This window comes from Nomascus leucogenys, unplaced genomic scaffold, assembly GCF_006542625.1.
Source record: "Nomascus leucogenys isolate Asia unplaced genomic scaffold, Asia_NLE_v1 000955F_66520_qpd_obj, whole genome shotgun sequence".
Classification (NCBI taxonomy): domain Eukaryota; kingdom Metazoa; phylum Chordata; class Mammalia; order Primates; family Hylobatidae; genus Nomascus; species Nomascus leucogenys.
This window is the reverse complement of record NW_022096510.1, coordinates 17,116-35,554: the sequence shown is the minus strand read 5'-3', so window position 1 is coordinate 35,554 and position 18,439 is coordinate 17,116. Positions and strand designations below refer to the sequence as shown.

Here is an 18,439-nt window from a genome sequence, read left to right as displayed (position 1 = left end):
TTTAGTTGGTTGAGGCCTTTATCACTTCTAATACAAACATTTAGTCATAAAAATTTTCCTCTCACCTCTGCTTCAGCTGCATCTTACATATTTTCATATACTTTATTTTTATTTTAAATCAGTTGTATGCACTTTATTATATTGTCAACAAAATAATATTTCTAAAATAAAAACCAAGACATCAAGGGTTGACTTTCCCAACATTTCTTAACATTAAATCAGCACAACATCTTCCCAGATCTTTTCCTTTTTAGATGGCTCCATACTTTATTCCCTACCCACTTCCTCTTTCCTTTAAAGAATGATTAACAGATTCCATGGACAATTATCAAATAGAACCCAAAATATAACTAAAGTAATTGGAAGTAAAAAAGAAGGAAGGGTAAGATAGTTAACATAAACATGAACCCGTTTATACACTTTTTAATAATGTTTCTCCTTTACTTAAAAAATAAGGAGAGTGTAAAGGTAGTCCTTTGTTTAATCACTGAATCTAAAACTGTTTACTATAGAATAAAACAAGTAAAATAATCATCATCCATTATAAGCTTAATCAAGATGAGCACTGTTTAATCCTGATTAATTTATAACTAATTTTATGCTGCTGGTACACTTTTTAAAAACAGCTTTGTTTAGCCATAATTTAAATTTTGTGTAATTTACTCACTTAAAATGTTTCATACATATTAATATATTCATTCAGTTGTTCAATCATCACCAAAGTTTAATTTTATAACATTTTTGGTACCCTCAAAATAGTCTCAGTACCCATTAGCAGTCACTTCCCATTCCTCCTCCACTTTACATCATTAGGCAACCACTGTCTAAACTTGCCTGTTTGGGAGATTTTATATAAATGGAATAATACAAAATGCACTCTTTGGTTCTGGTTTCTTTTACGCAGCATGATATTTACAAGAATATAATATTTTCACCCAGGTTGCAGCATATGTCAGTACTTCATTACTTTTGTTGGTCAATAACATGATATTAATATATGATATGATACACCATATTGTGTTTATCCATTCATCAGTTAATTAACATTGGGGTTGTTTTTACTTTTTGGCTATTATAAGTAATACTGTAATAAATATTCTTCATAGGTTTTTCTCATCTTGTTTTTAGAGTTTTTTGTTGTTTGTGTAAAGACAGTATTACGGAACCCTAAGGTTCAGTGAAGGAACTCAGGGTGAAGGTGGGCTTACAGCACCACTGTCAGCATCCCTCCATGTCCTGTCGCTTCCAGAAACCAAGCTCACACCAAGCACGGCACAAATAAAAGCCATCACCCTCTTATGAATAAAAAACCATATATATTGTGGAACATTAAATGTTCTGCATGTACTAACATGAGAAAAAATATTTTTTCTCTACAGAGTGAATTTTTTCTTGGGGATTTGTTTTTCTCTAGGGAAGGCTAAAAAGAATTTGTGACTGACCAAATCAGATACCTTCCCAAAGAAGACAGTGCCTTGGACAGTGGTGATGGTGGCTGGAGGCACCGGGTGTCTTTGGCCGGTGCTGAGGGGGACTGACTGGGGATACAGCTTTCTTGGGGAGCAAGAATTGGGGATGTCGCAGGCCTCATTGTTCATTGTTGCACCGGACACTTTTCAAGGGCTGCTGATCTCTGATTTGCCTCTCTCTGTTGGGACAACCCTGGCTCTTGAGAGTGGCTTGTTGACTGCTGGCTGCATAGCTCAGCATTCTGCTGTGTTCTGAGTAGAAGAGGTGCCTGTGGTTGCAGGGAACCCCACAGACGGGGGCTTGAAACTCCCGTTTGTGCTGATTTACCTTCGAGGCATGCTGCGCATGGCAAGGTGACATTTTCTTCTCCAGTATGTGTCCAACTGCTGTCATGAGCTCCTGAGCTTCAGCACTGCTGCTGTACACACGTGATCTCTTTTTTACTGTTTTTTGACTCTCAGCAGTGACTGGTGCTGGCTTACTTTTTTTCTTTGAAAAAGCCCACTGAAAAAATTTCTTGATGTTTTCTCCAAAGTGGCTTACTGAAGGAGGCTGTTTCTTGGATGGCAGTAGCTGGATGCCTGCATCCTGATGGGTGTCTTCTGTTTTCCTGACTGGGGTAACTTGAGGAGTCCTCAATCCTTCAAGCCCCTCTTCATGTTTTTCTAATTTTCATGTTTTTCTAAGCCCTCGTAGGGCTTCCTAGAGTTCTCACTCTTGTGAGTAGAGGGAAACATCGCGCTTTGGCTCTCACATGAGCCTTGACAGTTTGGGTTCTTGATCTCCTTGTGCCCCAGGTTGCTCCTTCTGGCTGCCGTGAAGTCACGTAGCTCCAGGGAAGCCCCCATGTTCCCAGTAGGCATGCTCTGGAGATGGCCCTGGGGCACCTGAGAAGCCAAATTCTCTGAAGGATGGGGCAGAACAGATGCTTGCCCATCTGGAAGGAGCACAACAGCGGCAGAAACTTGAGGCTGGGTCTCTGACTTCGTGGCCATTCCAGGCTCAAATTCACTAACAACCTCCTCCCTAAGGCACAGCTTTCTTGGATCTTGGGAGACAGACACTGTAGGGAGTAGAGAGCTTTTGCTGGTCCCTGGAGCCTCAAAACCACGCACATCCTCACTTGTGGCTTGGAGGTTTGCCAGCCTACAGGTTCCCAAGGGGACTCTGGGTTGTGGCACTGCCTGCCTGGTCTCTCCAGCCTTTGAAGATTGGGCTCCTAAGCTCCTGCTCTGCTGGGTGCTGCCTGTGAGGCTGCATGTGAGGGGCTTAGATGGCCACCTGCCCTCCTGTCCAGCTGAAGGAGCCTTCAAGGGCCCATGACCATTCCAAGATGGCATCCCTCGTGGGACCATCGGGAACTGCTCACATGCAGGTGAGGAGGCCAGAAGACTCTCTGGCATGTGAACAGATGCTTTGGTCAGCACCTGCTTTCTCAGACTTGCCATTGGTGGCTTTCTAAGGGACGTGGCCACCTCAACTTTTGAGCCAGCCCCAGATTCACAGGTGGCTGAGGAGGGACCGGCAAGCTGTGTAAGGGACAAGGATGAAACCTTTTCCAGTTTAAAGCACCGAATGGGCTTGAGGACCGTGAGGGGTAGACCCCACCTGTGTTTGGCCCGTAACCTCACAATGTGGGCTCCCAGCACCTGCTGAGCACACGGCTCGAGGAAGGAAAGCACCTGGGCTGTGTTCACACAGGCTTTCCCACTTTCCGGGGCTGCTAGATTGCTGGTTTTCACGTGGGTGTTGGGCACGGGAAAAGCCTGGTTGGCAGCAAGCCAGGATCGACGCACAGTCAGGGGGACCAAGCCCTCGTTGGTCTGGCTCAACCTCCTGCCTATGTGGGCTTTCAGGAGGTTTTCTATACGATTCCTCTCTGTGCATCTTAGTAAATCACTTCCCGAGTCACTCCTCAAGGGCTTCCTCAAGATCCTTTCCGACTCCTCAGAGGTGGCCCCCAGAACCTTCCCTGGGAAGCTTTCCATGCCCCTGGATAGATTTTGTGGGGTCTGCCCCAGAATTTGCCCCAGATGTGGGCACGGGTCCTTCTCTAGCTGGAACTTCACCTTCTGTGCCTCCTTGCTGCTTTCGCCTGTGGACATGGAGGACTGCCAGGGCCTGGGTTTGCCCTTGGCCTGACTTGTCCCTGGCGATTCGTCCCCAAGCTGCATCAGATCTGGAGACTCTTGGATCCTTCCCAGGTTGCCCCAGTGTTGGATGATCCACTTTTTTATGTGTTGCTCCGGTTGTCTCTGGAGTTCAGGACTGACTGGAAAGTTCTCAGGCAGAATGGATGTCAAGCTTTCCTGGGGAAGGTTAGGAGTGGAGACACTACGGATGTCCTGAGATTTTTGGACCCTAGAGGGTAAAGCTAACCCACCTTCTAGTTGTTTCCTCAACAAAGGCCATTCAGGGTGCTGAGTTTCAGGTAGGGAGAGAGCTTGCACTTTGTTCTGCGATGCAGGGCAAGCTACTCCAGTGTTCTTAATCAGGGGTGGAAAAGCAGGAGATAGGACAGGGAAAGAGGATTGAAGATGGGCCTGAGCCTCGGCCTGAGCCATAGGTGTGGGCCGGAATTGGGGTGTGGATGAAATAAAGGGTTGGGACTCGGGCCCCAGATGGGACAGGGGCTGGGCCTGGAAAGGCAGTGGGGACAGTGTAGTATCCCTTTGAACTGGGCAGACATTGGACATTTCATTGAACAAGAAAGGAGGAGACTGTAAAGTATAAGACCTGTCAGTTACCCAGGCATTAGCCACCAGGGACTCGCTGTGCAGAGAGGGGAGGCCCCAGAAAAGCTGGCTATAATGCTTCCGAAAACTCTCCTGCAACAGCCTAGGATCTGAGAGCTTCTGAAGACTGGGCAGCTGTTTCGAGTTCTCTCCCATGTTCCAGAATGGTTTTGGGGTTGTGGTGTCCTGCTCAGCATCCAATTTCACTAAATTCCCCAAAGAATTTAAGTGCTTTTCTGGGGTCATTTGGTCTGTAAATGATCCATCATTTTCTTTTTCTTTCCAAATGTTGACCTTGGCTCTTTCTGTGACTTGTATCCCCACGGCATGCTGGCCATCAGAGCTGAGCAAAAACGGGCTACCAGCTTCCATCTGACAGGTCTCTGGTGGGTGGCGGGAAAGATGATCTTTCTGGACTGATGAGTTGAAGGCGCACCAGGTTCTGGTAGTCTCCTGCCACCAGGAGGAGGCAGAAACACGACTGACTGAGCTGTCAAGGCCTGCGATGGCTGGGACAGAAGCCGCCAAATCTCCATGTGGAGACAAGCTTTGAGGGACGGTGCCCAGTGGAAGTGCCCCCTCAGGGGATGGAGTCATCAGTGTGGAGCCCCGCAGGGGGGGAGCAGGGAAGCCTTTCAGAGGAGGCGGAGAGCAGGCCAGAGGATCAGGCGTGTGTGGTGGGTGAGGGAAAAGTGCAGGTGGCTCGGGTGAGGGCTGTTCTAGGGGAAGGGAAGGTTCTGGTGGCTGGGAGGCACTTAGGGAGGAGACTGAGGTGGTCCTTGGGCCTGGTGATGGGGTGGAGGCCAGATCCTGAGGATGCTTGGCTCGAGGATCCGGGGAAGCTACTGGGGAGAGAATGGGAGCAGCATCTGCCATAGGCTCATGAGAGGACCAGGAGGCTCCATCAGGTGCTCTTCTGCCCACCTCACCTGGGAGGTCTGGACCGGAGAGCTGAGAAAGGCCACCTTTGTCAAGGTATGGCCCCAGGAGGCTGCAGGAGAAAGGAGGCATGAGCTGCAGCCAGGAGCAGGTGGGGCCGAAGAGCAGAGTGGGCGCTCAGGCCACAGCCCCTCCACCACCCCACACCCTGAGTGCCCGATTCTCCTGCTACCCCTCGCCCCAGGGTTTTACTCCCATCCTCTTCCCCCCAGGTCTCCCCATCCCAGGTCAGCTCCAGGCTGCCGATGGCCCTGAGGTCGCATCCCAGCCCTGGTAGGAAGGATGCAGGGAAGGGGAAGTGCCTCACCTCTGCAGGTGTGAAAGCAGGTCCCAAGTCTCCTCCAGGCCTCTCGGGCACTGTCTACAAACTGGAAATCAGGAGACCGGGTTAGGGCAGTGAGGGAGGGGCCTGGGATCTCACAGGAGGCTGAGTGGCTGTTTCTTCAGGGAAGACCATGGAGAATTAGACCCTGGAACCCACACATCTGTGTCCAAAGCCACATGGCCCAATAGTAATAGCAAGGCATGGAGGGCGGGGCTTTGCCATTCACAAAGGGCTTCCACACAGGGACCCCCCACCCCCAGAGTCCTCACAACTGCCCTCTGGGGAGAAAGGACTGGGGTGGTCTCAAAGAGCTATCAGCCTTAGCAGAGTTGAACAGCTGTTCCCAGGGAGCGGGAGGCCCCCTCACCCCCCTCCGCATCCAGGCAGGCATTGGTCTCCCCAGGACACACACACTGCCCCCTGCTGGGTAATGCCCAGTCCCTGGCCCACCATGGCTTCATTCCGGCATGGAATCTGAGAAAGACCCGGGGTTCTGATTTCCTTCCTAGGAGCCCCCACCTCAGGCTTCTTCAACTGACTTCTTCAGAGTCAGTTCCCTCCGGGACAGACGAGATCAAATTAACTCTAGTGTGCCCTGGCAGAGGCTTACCTCTCAGACTGTGGTTTTTCATCCTGCCTCTGGGCCTCCCCCTCCACCGTACGGGACACTGGGAGACACGATGACGTGGGGAGACAAGATGACGCTGGGAGACAAGAAACGGCGAGGAGCTAGGACCGGCTCTCCCTCTCCGCCCCCAGCCCAGCCGCAGCATGCTGCACTCACGAACCGCCTGGCTGTCTTAGTCTTGCTCAGGGAGCTCTGTGTGCTTCCTCCCACTCATGTTTAAATGGATGACAAACTCCTTTTCTTCTTAGAAAAACAGGAAGAGGGGGCCAGGCGCGGTGGCTCACGCCTGTAATCCGAGCCCTTTGGGAGGCCGAGGCGGGTGGATCACCTCAGGTCAGGAGTTTGAGACCAGCCTGGGCATGGTGAGACCTCATCTCTACTACAAATACAAAAATCAGCCAGGCGTGGTGGCGGGCACCTGTAATCCCAGCTACTCAGGAGACTAAGACAGGAGAATAGCTTGAACTCGGGAAGCAGAGGTTGCAGTGAGCCAATATCTCTCCATTTCACTGCAGCCTGCACGACAGAGCGAGACTCCGTCTCAAAAAATAATAAAATAAAATAAAGTAAAAATAGCACACACACACACGGGGATTTTCAATATGAGGTCCACCACGGACACCGTCAGTCCCTGTTCCTCCTCTCCAGGAACACCCAGGCTCAGGCCCGCAGGAACTGCTGAGCCGTCAGGTAGGATTCTGCTTCCCAGGAGACCAGAGGAGATGTCAGGCCCCGGTGGGAGGCCCTCGGGGGCCCAGCACAGGCCCCAGTTCACCCCACACAGAGGAGGGTGGGCCCCGAGCCACCTGCCCCAGAAAGTGGCTGATGAGCCAGGGCTCAGGGCCTTGTCTCCGACAGGGACCTCCCCAGTCTCATGACCGGTCCTGGGGCTGAGTCCAGGGGCTTGATTTTGCCTTGATGCCTCCTGCACTCCCCCACAGATGGACTGAGAGCTTGGGATGGAAATCCCAGTACACAATCTACCCCTACCAAGCCCTGGCTGCCCTGCCTCTCCCTGGAAGCATGATGTTCTGGTCTCTTCTGAGACTTCCCATCGCAGAAGTCTCTCCACTGGATTTGGAAAAGTGGAACTAATAATAAAAAGAAAGGAGAGAATCAAGCTCTGTGGCTTTGAACTGAGGGCTCCTTACCTTTCTCTTCCCAGGCGATGGTGAGGGGGGGTCGTCACAACGGAGGTAAGAGAAGTAGGGGAGTAATAGGAAGAATAACCCCAGGGCAAACACCAAGGTGAGGAGGATATCCAACACCCATGGTGTGGGGCTGGGGGCGTTCAGCGATGAGGCGCTAAGTAATTTTAAAGGAAAGGGAAGATTCTCCATGTGAATAGGTGCATTGCTTTCAAGCAACTGAGCTCTGGGCATCCCGGTGGAGACCAGGGACTGGGGCCCAGGCCTGTGTCACAGAGCTGGGGCCTTGACATCACAAAGGGCTCCTTTGTTGGGGAGGGGCAGTGGGAGGGGGAGGGGTGATGGGAGGGGGGCAGAGGGCGGGGAGGTGCAGAGGGAGGGGGAGGGGCAGGAGGAGTGGGAGGCTAAAGCACAGCCCCTCTCCCCCCCCCAAGCCGGGGATCCCCCCACCCTCCCACCTTCCACATCCCTCCTTCCCACTAAGTTTTGTCAGTGATAGAACTCAGCCAATTTTCTATTCTTTCTCCCTGGGACATAGATATTACCTGGTTCCTTTTATCTATTGGAGACGGTGGCTTGAAGTTACCTATTTTATAGCCCTTGAAAATCTGAAGTTCTGAAATTTTGGCTATGTACCAGGGATTTTTATTCTCACAATCTCGTTCGTCCTCAACTCCAGCTTTCCCACACAATGTTTTTGTCTTGTATCAATACAGAGACAAAATGTAAATTTCTTTTACTCTTATTTAGTTTTGCAAATATTGAATAGTAAGTTTTAAAAAATTGTTTCTATCTGACTTTCAATCAAAGGGACCTACCCACATACAATTAAGATTTTTTTTTAACTTTTAAAATTTTATGTACTTATGTATTCATTTTATTTTAAGTTTCAGGATGCATGTGAAGGACATGCAGTTTTCTCACATAGGCAAATGTGTACCATGGTGATTTGCTGCACCTATCAACCCATCACTTAGGTATTAAACCCAGCACGCATTAGTTATTTTTCCTGAAGCTCTCTCTACCACCAGCCCTCCCCTGACAGGTGCCAGGGTGTGTTTTTCCCCTCCCTCTGTCCATATGTTCTCATTGTTCAGCTCCCACTTGTAAGTGAGAACACGTGATATTTGATTTTCTGTTCCTGTGTTGGTTTGCTGAGGATAATGGCTTCCAGCTTAATTACACACATTAATAAGTGTGTAATGAAACATCCCCTTTTTAAATTTAAGTTCATTTCAATAGATATGGAAATAATAGAAAATGCGTCTGACATCAAATTCCTGGGAAGTACAGTCAAAAAAAAAAAAAAAAAAAACCAGATCTTTAAAAGTATTTGAATAAGTAAATGTTGCAGCCAAACCATATCACTTGTTAAAAATGCACATGTTAACCATTGTATCAAAACCATATATAAGCTTAGATAATCAATTTCAGTCAGATTATTCCTTTTATTCTTTAAATGATGGAGAACAGTATAGCCATAGGCTTGTGGTGACAATTTTTCCCTTGAATGAATGAAAAGATGAATTTATTTTTCTCAAAGAATTCTGTACCATTATGGGAATAAAAGATCAGCAGTTGTAACAGGGAACAGCCAAAAAGCCTGAAATAACATTGCTGTTAAGAATTAGCTGTTACAAAATCGCCCCAAGAAATCTCAGTGCTCCACAAACTTCACATGGCTGAAGGCCATAATTATTATAAAAGTTGAACTATGTTAATTCAGACATCACTGTCATTATTACTCTCAAGTATCCAAGAGTCATGCATAATCCCAGAACATCACGTACCTAATCAGAAATGGAGAAGTAATGTCCTTTTGAATTTTATACCTCTGGGGCTGCCCATAAAAATCTTAGGATTTTGAGCTCCTTGAGGGTCATGATTTTTACCTCTATTCTCTTTGTGTCCACAAACATCTAAGATATCAGTAATGTTATTAACTAATTTGCTGACAAAGAGGAAATCGAATAAAATTTAAATATATTTACTCTGAAAGTAATAAAATTTAAATATATTTACTCTGAATATATGATCTTTAGAATAAACTAATTTTTCAGTGATTCATTCTGCACAATTGTAAATCTTTTTCATACTAACCTCAGTTTGCATGACTTTAAATGGGAAAACTCACATTTTAAATGTATAATGAAACATCCTCATTTTTGATTTGAGTTCATTTCAATAGATATGGAAATAATAGAATATGTCTCTGATGTCAAATTCCTGGGAAGTACAAGCAAAAAAAAATACCAGATCTGTAAAGTATTTGAATAAGTAAATGTTGCAGTCTGTACGTTATCAGTTAGCTATGATACAAAAAACAATGCATGGCAGTTGCTTGTCAATTTTGTGATTTATTCAGAAACATACATCTCTGCATACACTTACAGTTTTATGCAGTAAAGCCAAATGTCAAAAGCACTGATGTTACTCAAAGGAAATGTTAAGGGGCTAAGGCTAACCCCAAATTCCTTCACAAACCCATCCAATCCTGTGAGTGTTGAGTGGCCTTCACGTCGCAGCCTGCATCCTGACAGGCCCTGTGAGACCCATCCCGCTTCATGGAATGTGAGCTGTCAGCAGCTCAGAGAAGGACAAGGACATCTACATAATTGGCTTGAAATATTCAACTTTTCAAAATTTTATATTTTTATACATATAAATATATGTTCTTAAAATGTATTTTTGTTGTTCTATCCGAAGAGAAGTGCAATAATTCTTTAAAAATAGTTCTAAACAGACCAGGGCAGTGGCTCACACCTGTAATCCCAGCACTTTGGGAGGCCGAGGCAGGCAGATCACGAGGTCAGAAGATCGAGACCATCCTGGCTAACACGGTGAAACCCTGTCTCTAATAAAACACAAAAAATTAGCTGGGCGTGGTGGCGGGCACCTGTAGTCCCAGGTACTCAGGAGGCTGAGGCAGGAGAATGGTGTGAACCTGGGAGGCGGAGCTTTCAGTGAGCTGAGATCCCGCCACTGCACTCCAGCCTGGGCGACAGAGCGAGACTCCGTCTCAAAAAAGAAAAAAAAGTTTCTAAACAAATGATGATGAAAATAAGAAACTGAATACAGTTACAAGCAATGAATTTAATCATTAGTTTCTTCTACTTTATACTATATGTGAATTTGGTCTAGAAAATACAACATAAAAGAAAAACCAAACGTTGAGCATTACGTAAGTAAAAATGTTGAATGGAATACTTTGTTATTTATTTATTTGTTTGTTTGTTTGTTTGTTTATTGAGACATGGTCTTACCCTGTTGCCCAGGCTGGAGTGCAGTGGCATGACCATGGCTCACTACAGTCTTGAAGTTTCATGTTCAAGCTATCCTCTGACCTTAGCCTCCTGAGTAGCTGGAACTACAGGTGCGTGCCACCATGCCTGGCTAATTAAAAATAATTTTTTTTTTGGTAGGTTGGAATAACTTTCAAATTATCCTTTAAAAACAGTCATAAGTTAAGAATTTGGTGTACAAATTCTATTTTATGTCTCCTTACCTTTAAAATGCATTTTTTTTCGACACACAATCTCGCTCTGTCACCAGGCTGGAGTGCAGTAGCGCGATCTCGGCTCACGGCAACCTCTGCCTTCCAGGTTCAAGCAATTCTCCTGCCTCAGCCTCCCGAGTAGCTGGGACTACAGGCGCCCACCACCATGTCCAGCTAATTTTTGTATTTTTAGTAGAGACGGGGTTTCACCATGTTGGCCAGGATGGTCTCCATCTCCTGACCTCATGATCCGCTCGCCTTGGCCTCCCAAAGTACTGGGATTAAAGGCGTGAGCCACCGTGCCTGGCCTAAAATGCGTTTCTTTTCCGTGATATAAATGTATTACCTGTACTACTATGAATACTGAAATGCCATAATTGAGGCTTTTTTTTTAACTTTGCAAATGGAATAAAAGAGAGAAGGAAGGATGGGATTGTCCTGAGATATTTAGATAAATGTTAGAGAAAAGAAAAGATTCAAGTTGATATTCTGATAAACTTGATAAATCACATGACCAAATCTGACATTTATGCGAGTAAACGAAATGGAAAACAATATAACTGGGTGTAAAGAAAGAAGGATATAAAAAAATACAAAGTTAAATAGTCCCTCATACTGGTCACAAGGCCAAATCAGCTGGCTCAGAATGTCATTTAGTGCAGAAAGCTTCACTAAATTTCCTCCTTTAAGGAATGACTTTGTTCCTAGGAAATCTACACTACTGTAGAGAAATAAAGGGGCATACTGTCTGCATCTTGCTCTTAGATAATTCAGAAAAAAGTGTGTGTATATCTATATCAATACCTGTGTAGAATAAACAAGTGTGATGAAATGTTAACAATTGATAAACCTGGGTAAAGGGTAGGTATATGGGAGTTCTTTGTGTATTTTGTCAACTTATATGCACATGTGAAATTATCTGAAAGTGAAAATGTTTGTAAAAATTAAAAAACATACCATTTCAAAATAGACTGTATTTATATAAGAAGTGCCCAATGTTTTTGCTTAATTTTTTTGTGGTAAGATTTTAGTCTTCCAGGAAAAGTTTCATATTGGTTATTATTGTGAAAAACAATGAAGTGGGCTGCTTCAAATTTTTGTAAGTTCCTTTTCAATAACTAAGCATCTACACCAACTTAAAGATACTTCTCTATAATTTTTAAAAATTCAAAAAGGATGTCTCATAAAGTAAGAAAATAAACTGTGGTTTGTTCCTCCATTGTTGTTAATTTGCAATGTCCCACTTATCTCTGATGGGACATCAGTAAATTTACTTGCCTTATTGTACTTATTCCTTGATGTATTTCTAATGATTATATCATTCTTTGAAGACTTACATTTGTACCCCCTCAACGATTGTGAGATAAAGTGTTGTATTTGAATACACTAAATGAATAATAACCATCATGAGCTCTTCAGAAAGTAATGAGCTTAGAAGTCAACAAAATGTAGTACTTTTCAAGATAAGATAAATCCTTTCCAAATAAACAACAAAGTAGAATTTGATTTACTTTTTTCTTTCTTTCTTTACACCAACAGAACAAATCCATGCTAAAGCCCGGTTTTTCCTTTTGTTTACAACCTCATATATATCAGCTGTCTCTGTCGAATTTATCTCCCCATAGTGTCATTTTATTGTAACTGTGTTTTACACTTTTCTAGTGAAACGTGACTGATAACTCTTTTTTTTTATGTGTGCAATATTTTAAAGATTGTTTTTAAGATTCTGCTTATACAAAATACCAACAAATGTAGGTGAGGCCTCTGTGAGGAAATCTATGCAATTTCACTCTGAGAAAAAAAAAAATGGATAGGAAGGGCCTCTACGTAACAAGACGAGCAGGAACCGTTAAGGCTGTCAACCCGTCAAGAAAGCCTCGTGTTTGTACACAGACACGCACGTGTTTACACATTCATGTGAACACAGGCACCCAAGAGAAGGGGCTGTGGGGCTCAGCTCTGGGGCACGAGGGCGACGGGAGGAGAGGGAGAGCCATGGGTCACCACACACAGCCACGCAGGCGAAGTGGACCGCAGGTACAGAAGGCGCCGGGAGGCGGCTGCACAGCCATACCCAGAGCTCGCCAGGCCAAGAGCCTGCAGGGACGCATTCCGGACACGAGGAAGGCCAACACCCCTAACAGTCAATCACTGGGCACACACAGCACGACCCCTTTTCTTCATTAAAGCATGGACACATGTTCCCTGACTAACAGTCAGTCACTGGGCACACACAGCACGCCCCCTTTTCTTCATTAAAGCACGGACATGCGTTAAACTGAAAAGCCTGGAAGAATCTATGAAAACATTAACCACCAGGCCAGGTGTAGTGGCTGACGCCTGTCATCCCAGCACTTTGGGAGGCCGAGGCGGGGAGATCACCTGAGGTCGGGAGTTTGAGACCAGCCTGGCTAAGATGGTGAAATCCCACCTCTACTAAAAATTACAAAAATTAGCTGGGCGTGGTAGTGGGCACCTGTAATCCCAGCTACTCGGGAGAATGAAGGGGGAGAACTGCTCGAACCCAGGAAGTGGAGGCTGCAGTGAGCTGAGATCGCCCCACTGCACTGCAGCCTGGGCGACAGAGTAAAACTCTGTCTCCAAAAAAAAAAAAAGGACGGGCGCAGTGGGTCGCGCCTGTAATCTCAGCTCTTTGGGAGGCCGAGGCGGGCGGATCATGAGGTCAGGAAATCGAGACCAGCCTGGCTAACACGGTGAAACCCCGTCTCTACTAAAAATACAAAAAATTAGCCGGGCGCGGTGGCGGGTGCCTGTAGTCCCAGCTACTCGGGAGGCTGAGGCAGGAGAATGGCGTGAACCCGGGAGGCTGAGCTTGCAGTGAGCCAAGATCGCGCCACTGCACTCCAGCCTGGGTGACAGAGCCAGACTCTGTCTCAAAAAAAAAAAAAAAAAAAAAAAAAAAAAAAAAAAGAGGAAAAGGGGCAAGAAGCTGGGCTTGAACCTGGCTGGACCTTCCGCCACTCGGCCCGGCCTCCGTCTGTGACTGGCACCCTGTAAATGGGCACCAGGAAGCTCCGCCACCCTCACCAGGATGGTGGGGCTGGGCGGCCGTGGGACCAGGGGCTGGGGTGCAGGCCGGATCTGACTCTCTCCTCCCGTGACGCCCCCGCCCGCCCTCACGGGATGATGTCTGTGTACTCCCGATCCTTCCCCTTGCTCTCTTTCCACTTCCTGTACCTCACGGAGGCGTCCACGTTGGCGGGCGAGAAGGTGTTGGGCTCGTTCAGGAGGGAGATCACACTCAGGAGGATGGTCCTGACGTTCTGCGTGGGGTTCCACCTCTCTGAGGGCAGCTCCCTGCTCTGCGGGTCGTCTACCGGGGAGTGGAGGATGGAGATACACACGTCCCCGTCTCGTAGATGTTAGGGTGCCACATCTTGGTTAGGAACCGAAAGGCCGGTGGAGAGTATGGGTAGTCGATGGGGAACTTGAGGCGCGCCTTGTAGTAGCCGCCCTCGTAGTAGGTGTTGGGCCCGAAGATGGCCACCTCCCAGTTGTATAGGTCGCCCTCGTCCAGCAGTGTCACGCGGAAGCCCTCGACCGGCTCTTCCTGCAGCCCCTTGAGCTCCAGCAGCAGCGCCTTCTGCGAGCTGGGCACTAGCGGCCGAGCCATGGCGGCGGCGGAGGGGCCCGGGGTCGGCGGCGCCCGAGGCCGCGCGACCACCGCGAGTTCGCCAGATGGGCCGGGCCGCGCACCGTCTGTGGCGGGGAGCCACCAGGGCCACCGCCTGCCTCCTCCTCTGCTTCGCCGCCCGGAACCCCGAGCGTTCCACCAGCTCTGGCCTGATCACTCTTTTTTTTTTTTTTTTTTTTTTTTTTTTTTTTTTTTGAGACAGAGTCTCGCTCTGTCACCCAGGCTGGAGTGCAGTGGCGCGATCTCGGCTCACGGCAAGCTCCGCCTCCCGGGTTCACGCCATTCTCCTGCCTCAGCCTCCCGAGTAGCTGGGACTACAGGCGCCGGCCACCACGCCCGGCTAATTTTTTTGTATTTTTAGTAGAGTCGGGGTTTCACCGTGTTAGCCAGGATGGTCTCGATCTCCTGACCTGGTGATCCGCCCCCCTCGGCCTCCCAAAGTTCTAGGATTACAGGCTTGAGCCACCGCGCCCGGCCCTGATAACTCTTAAAGAGGCAACTTGCTTTATGAGAATTTCTTCTGAATTCTCCTATATCAGACAGCACAAGATATAGAGAATTATGAATGTAAAGACCATATAAACATAGTTTACAGATGAATAACGCCCATTATTTTCAGCTGCAGGGTTTAGACAGTGTGGAAGCATTGACCACCAGACTTCATTTCCATTGCTGATGAACATCACCTCCAACTCCCATTAACAACAACAAAAACAGACACACACACACACACACCAAAATTAAAAAGTCATCTTTTAAAAATCCTGAGCTGATGTAGTCTGCCAGCTAGCCCTTCCTTTCTCAAGTGGCCACTGATAATTCTGCAAGGAAATATTAGAATCAGATTAGATATTTGGAGCCTAAGTCAAAATAATTGCACATTTGTCCATTTTGGAAAGTAACGGAGGCGAGGGGGTGTGTGTGCACTTATATGGACGCACACATGCATAGGTACACACACGTGTTGTGTTTTCTTGTGCTTTAATTTTTATTTTTAAATTGTAAATTGACAAATCATAGTTGTGTATATTTATGGAGTACAAAGTGATGGTACAGTTTATGAATACAATTTGGAATAATTATATCAAGCTAATTAGCATCCACCACCTCAAATACTTGTCATTTTTAATGGGGAATGCATTTGAAATTTACTCTTAGTGATTTTTAAAATGTAGAATTCTTTACTATGTACTGTTTTCACCAAGTTTTGGAATATATCTCAAAGAAAAAAAACCTTATTATTCCTCTTGTATAAATGAGGCTTTGTACCTTTTGACCAGTATCTATCCATTCCACCCCACACCTCCAGCCTCTGCGAAGGACCATTCTGCTCTCTGCTTGTTTCAGTTTGATTATTTTAGATTCCACATATAAGTGAGAACATGCAGTTTTTGTCTTTTTTGGCTTGGCTTATTTCTTTTAGCATAACATCTTCCAATGTTGCTGCCAATGAAAAAATGATTTTCGTAAAGGCACGTAATTGTAATAGTCTCTTATGATTCTTTGTATTTTTGTGGTATCAGTTATAATGTCTCCTTTTTCATTTCTAATTTTATTTATTTGAGTCTTCTTTCCTTTTTCCGTCTAGCTAAAAGATTATTGGTTTTATATTTTTAAGAAACTTAGTTTTGTTCATCTTTTGTGTCATTTTCTAGTTTTCATTTCACTTATTTTTGCTCTGATCTTTATTATTTTATTTCCTTCTGCTAACATTGGAAGAATTTGTTCTCCTTTTTCTATTTCCTTGAGGCATAATACTAAGTTGTTTATCTGAGATCTTTCTGCTTTTTGCTGTTGATGTGTATTGCTATAAACTTTCCTCTTAGAAATGCTTTTGCTGCATCTCGTAAGTTTTGGTATGTTGTGTTTCCATTTTTGTTTTTCTCAAGATATTTTTACATTTCTTGCTTAATCTCTTCATTGACCTATTGGTTGTTCAAGAGCATGTTGCTTAATTCTTTTAATTTTAATTTCTTCATTCACCTGTTGGTGGTTCAGCACCATGTTGCTTAATTTCCACATATTTGTACATTTTCTGAAATTCCTTCTATTGTTGGTTTCTAGTGTCATATCACTGTTGTCTGAAAAGGTACTTGATATGACTCTAATATTAAATTTGCAAAGATTTGTCTTGTGCTCTAACCTGTTGTGTATCCTGCAGAATGTTCTATGTGTCCCTGAGAAGAATGTGTATTCTGCTGCTGTTGGGTGAAGTTGCTGTATGTGTCTTTTAGGTCCATTTGGTGTAAAGTGTCCTTCAAGTTCAATGTTATTTTCTATCCTTTTTTTTTTTGAGACTGAGTCTCGCTCTGTTGCCCAGGCTGGAGTGCAGTGGTGCAATCTTGGCTCACTGCAAGCTCCGTCCCCCGGGTTCACACCATTCTCCTGCCTCAGTCTCCCCTGCAGCTGGGACTACAGGCACCCGCTGCCACGCCTGGCTAATTTTTTTGTATTTTTAGTAGAGACAGGGCTTCACCATGTTAGCCAGGATGGTCTCGATCTCCTGACCTTGTGATCCACCTGCCTCGGCCTCCCAAAGTGCTGGGATTACAGGTGTGAGCCACAGTGCCCAGCCCTATCTTTTTATTTTAATAAAATAACTACCTAATTTATGACAGTAGGAAAGTAGGATCTGGTGTTCTCTGAGCTTCTTTGATTCGTGGGCAGGTGTCTGTTGCTGAATTTTAAAAGTTCTCAGCTATCCTTTTTTCTTTTCACATTCTGGGTGAATGCAGTTTTCATAAAAGGTGCTAGATTTGTGCAACCCTAAAGATAGGTGACTCCTCCGACTCACAGATCCTTGAGAGCCTCTCCCGAACAGAGTTTATCCACACACCCCAATTCCCATACCCACTCTCCCACATAGGTGTTCTGGCCACCAGTAGTCTCTGAAGGATGGAAGATGAAGAGACATAACATGACCTTTATGTGAGTCTCTACTCCTCCCAAAAGAGTGAATGTTCCTGGAAACTTCACCAATAGAAAACCAGGGGATATCAATATATGTAAGCACTCATTACTCATGTAATGGAGGCCTTGGCAAAATGTGACACTTAAATTTCTGCTCAGGGAGAGTAGAAAATAGGCACAGAGAATAGAGAGACTGGTAAAGAATAAAGGCTCAAAGGTGATTGAGTTGTGTTATAGGAACGTCTTGATCAGGCTTTGCTTTATTCTTCTCTTGTGGAGTATGAAACTGGCTGTTACAATTAAATATATTTCTTGATTTCCTAAAATGTTATAGGCTGTTTCCAATTTTTGTTATTTTTGGAGTTTCTTAAATCGAAATTTGATTCAGGATAATTAAAAAATATAATGTTAATGGTAAGATGGAAAGTAGGTCAAAAGGCAATCGTGTTAAACAAGAGGATAATTGGAGATGGGACCTTGAACGTGAAAGTAATCTTAAATTCTTGACTACTGCGGTACAGTTTGCATAAAGAACTGAGATTTCTTCAGAGAACTATAGTGAAATGGGACACTGCAAATCAGATACAAATTTAAAATGAACACATTTATTCAATACATATCCATAGGTTATTCTGGATTAAATGTATACATTTTAAGAATAAAGTTTTAAATTTGAAAATGAAAGACTGTTTCTCATCTAAAAGACCGTTGGCTTCAAGATACTTACAACTGTGTTAAATCATCTTCCATTGGTTATAGTTGGTTATGGCATCAGCATCCCCAAATCCGGCTGACCCATACTACGTTTTTCCTAAATCTCTTTTTTCTTCTGTATCTTGCTAAGGCTGCTGGTTCATCGTCCCAATTTCCTGTATTTAAAACCCCAGTGCCACCTTTGACCTTGTCCTTTCTCTTCTGCTCTTCATGTCTTCTGTCTCTCACATTCATTCCAACCTACACAAAAAAAAAACTACTAGGTTTGCTCTTTTTATTTCTTGTTTTTGTTTGTTTGTTGTTTGAGGTAGGAATTTAGTTGGTTGAGGCCTTTATCACTTCTAATACAAACATTTAGTCATAAAAATTTTCCTCTCACCTCTGCTTCAGCTGCATCTTACATATTTTCATATACTTTA

At 45.2% G+C, this 18,439-nt stretch overlaps 2 pseudogenes; both read right to left on the bottom strand.

The window, feature by feature from the left end:
* Positions 1 to 1,446: 1,446 nt before the first annotated feature.
* LOC115833962 lies at positions 1,447 to 7,479 on the bottom strand (annotated as a pseudogene).
* A 6,206-nt stretch (positions 7,480 to 13,685) lies between these two features.
* On the bottom strand, positions 13,686 to 17,315 carry LOC115833960 (annotated as a pseudogene).
* Between the last annotated feature and the right edge of the window lie 1,124 nt (positions 17,316 to 18,439).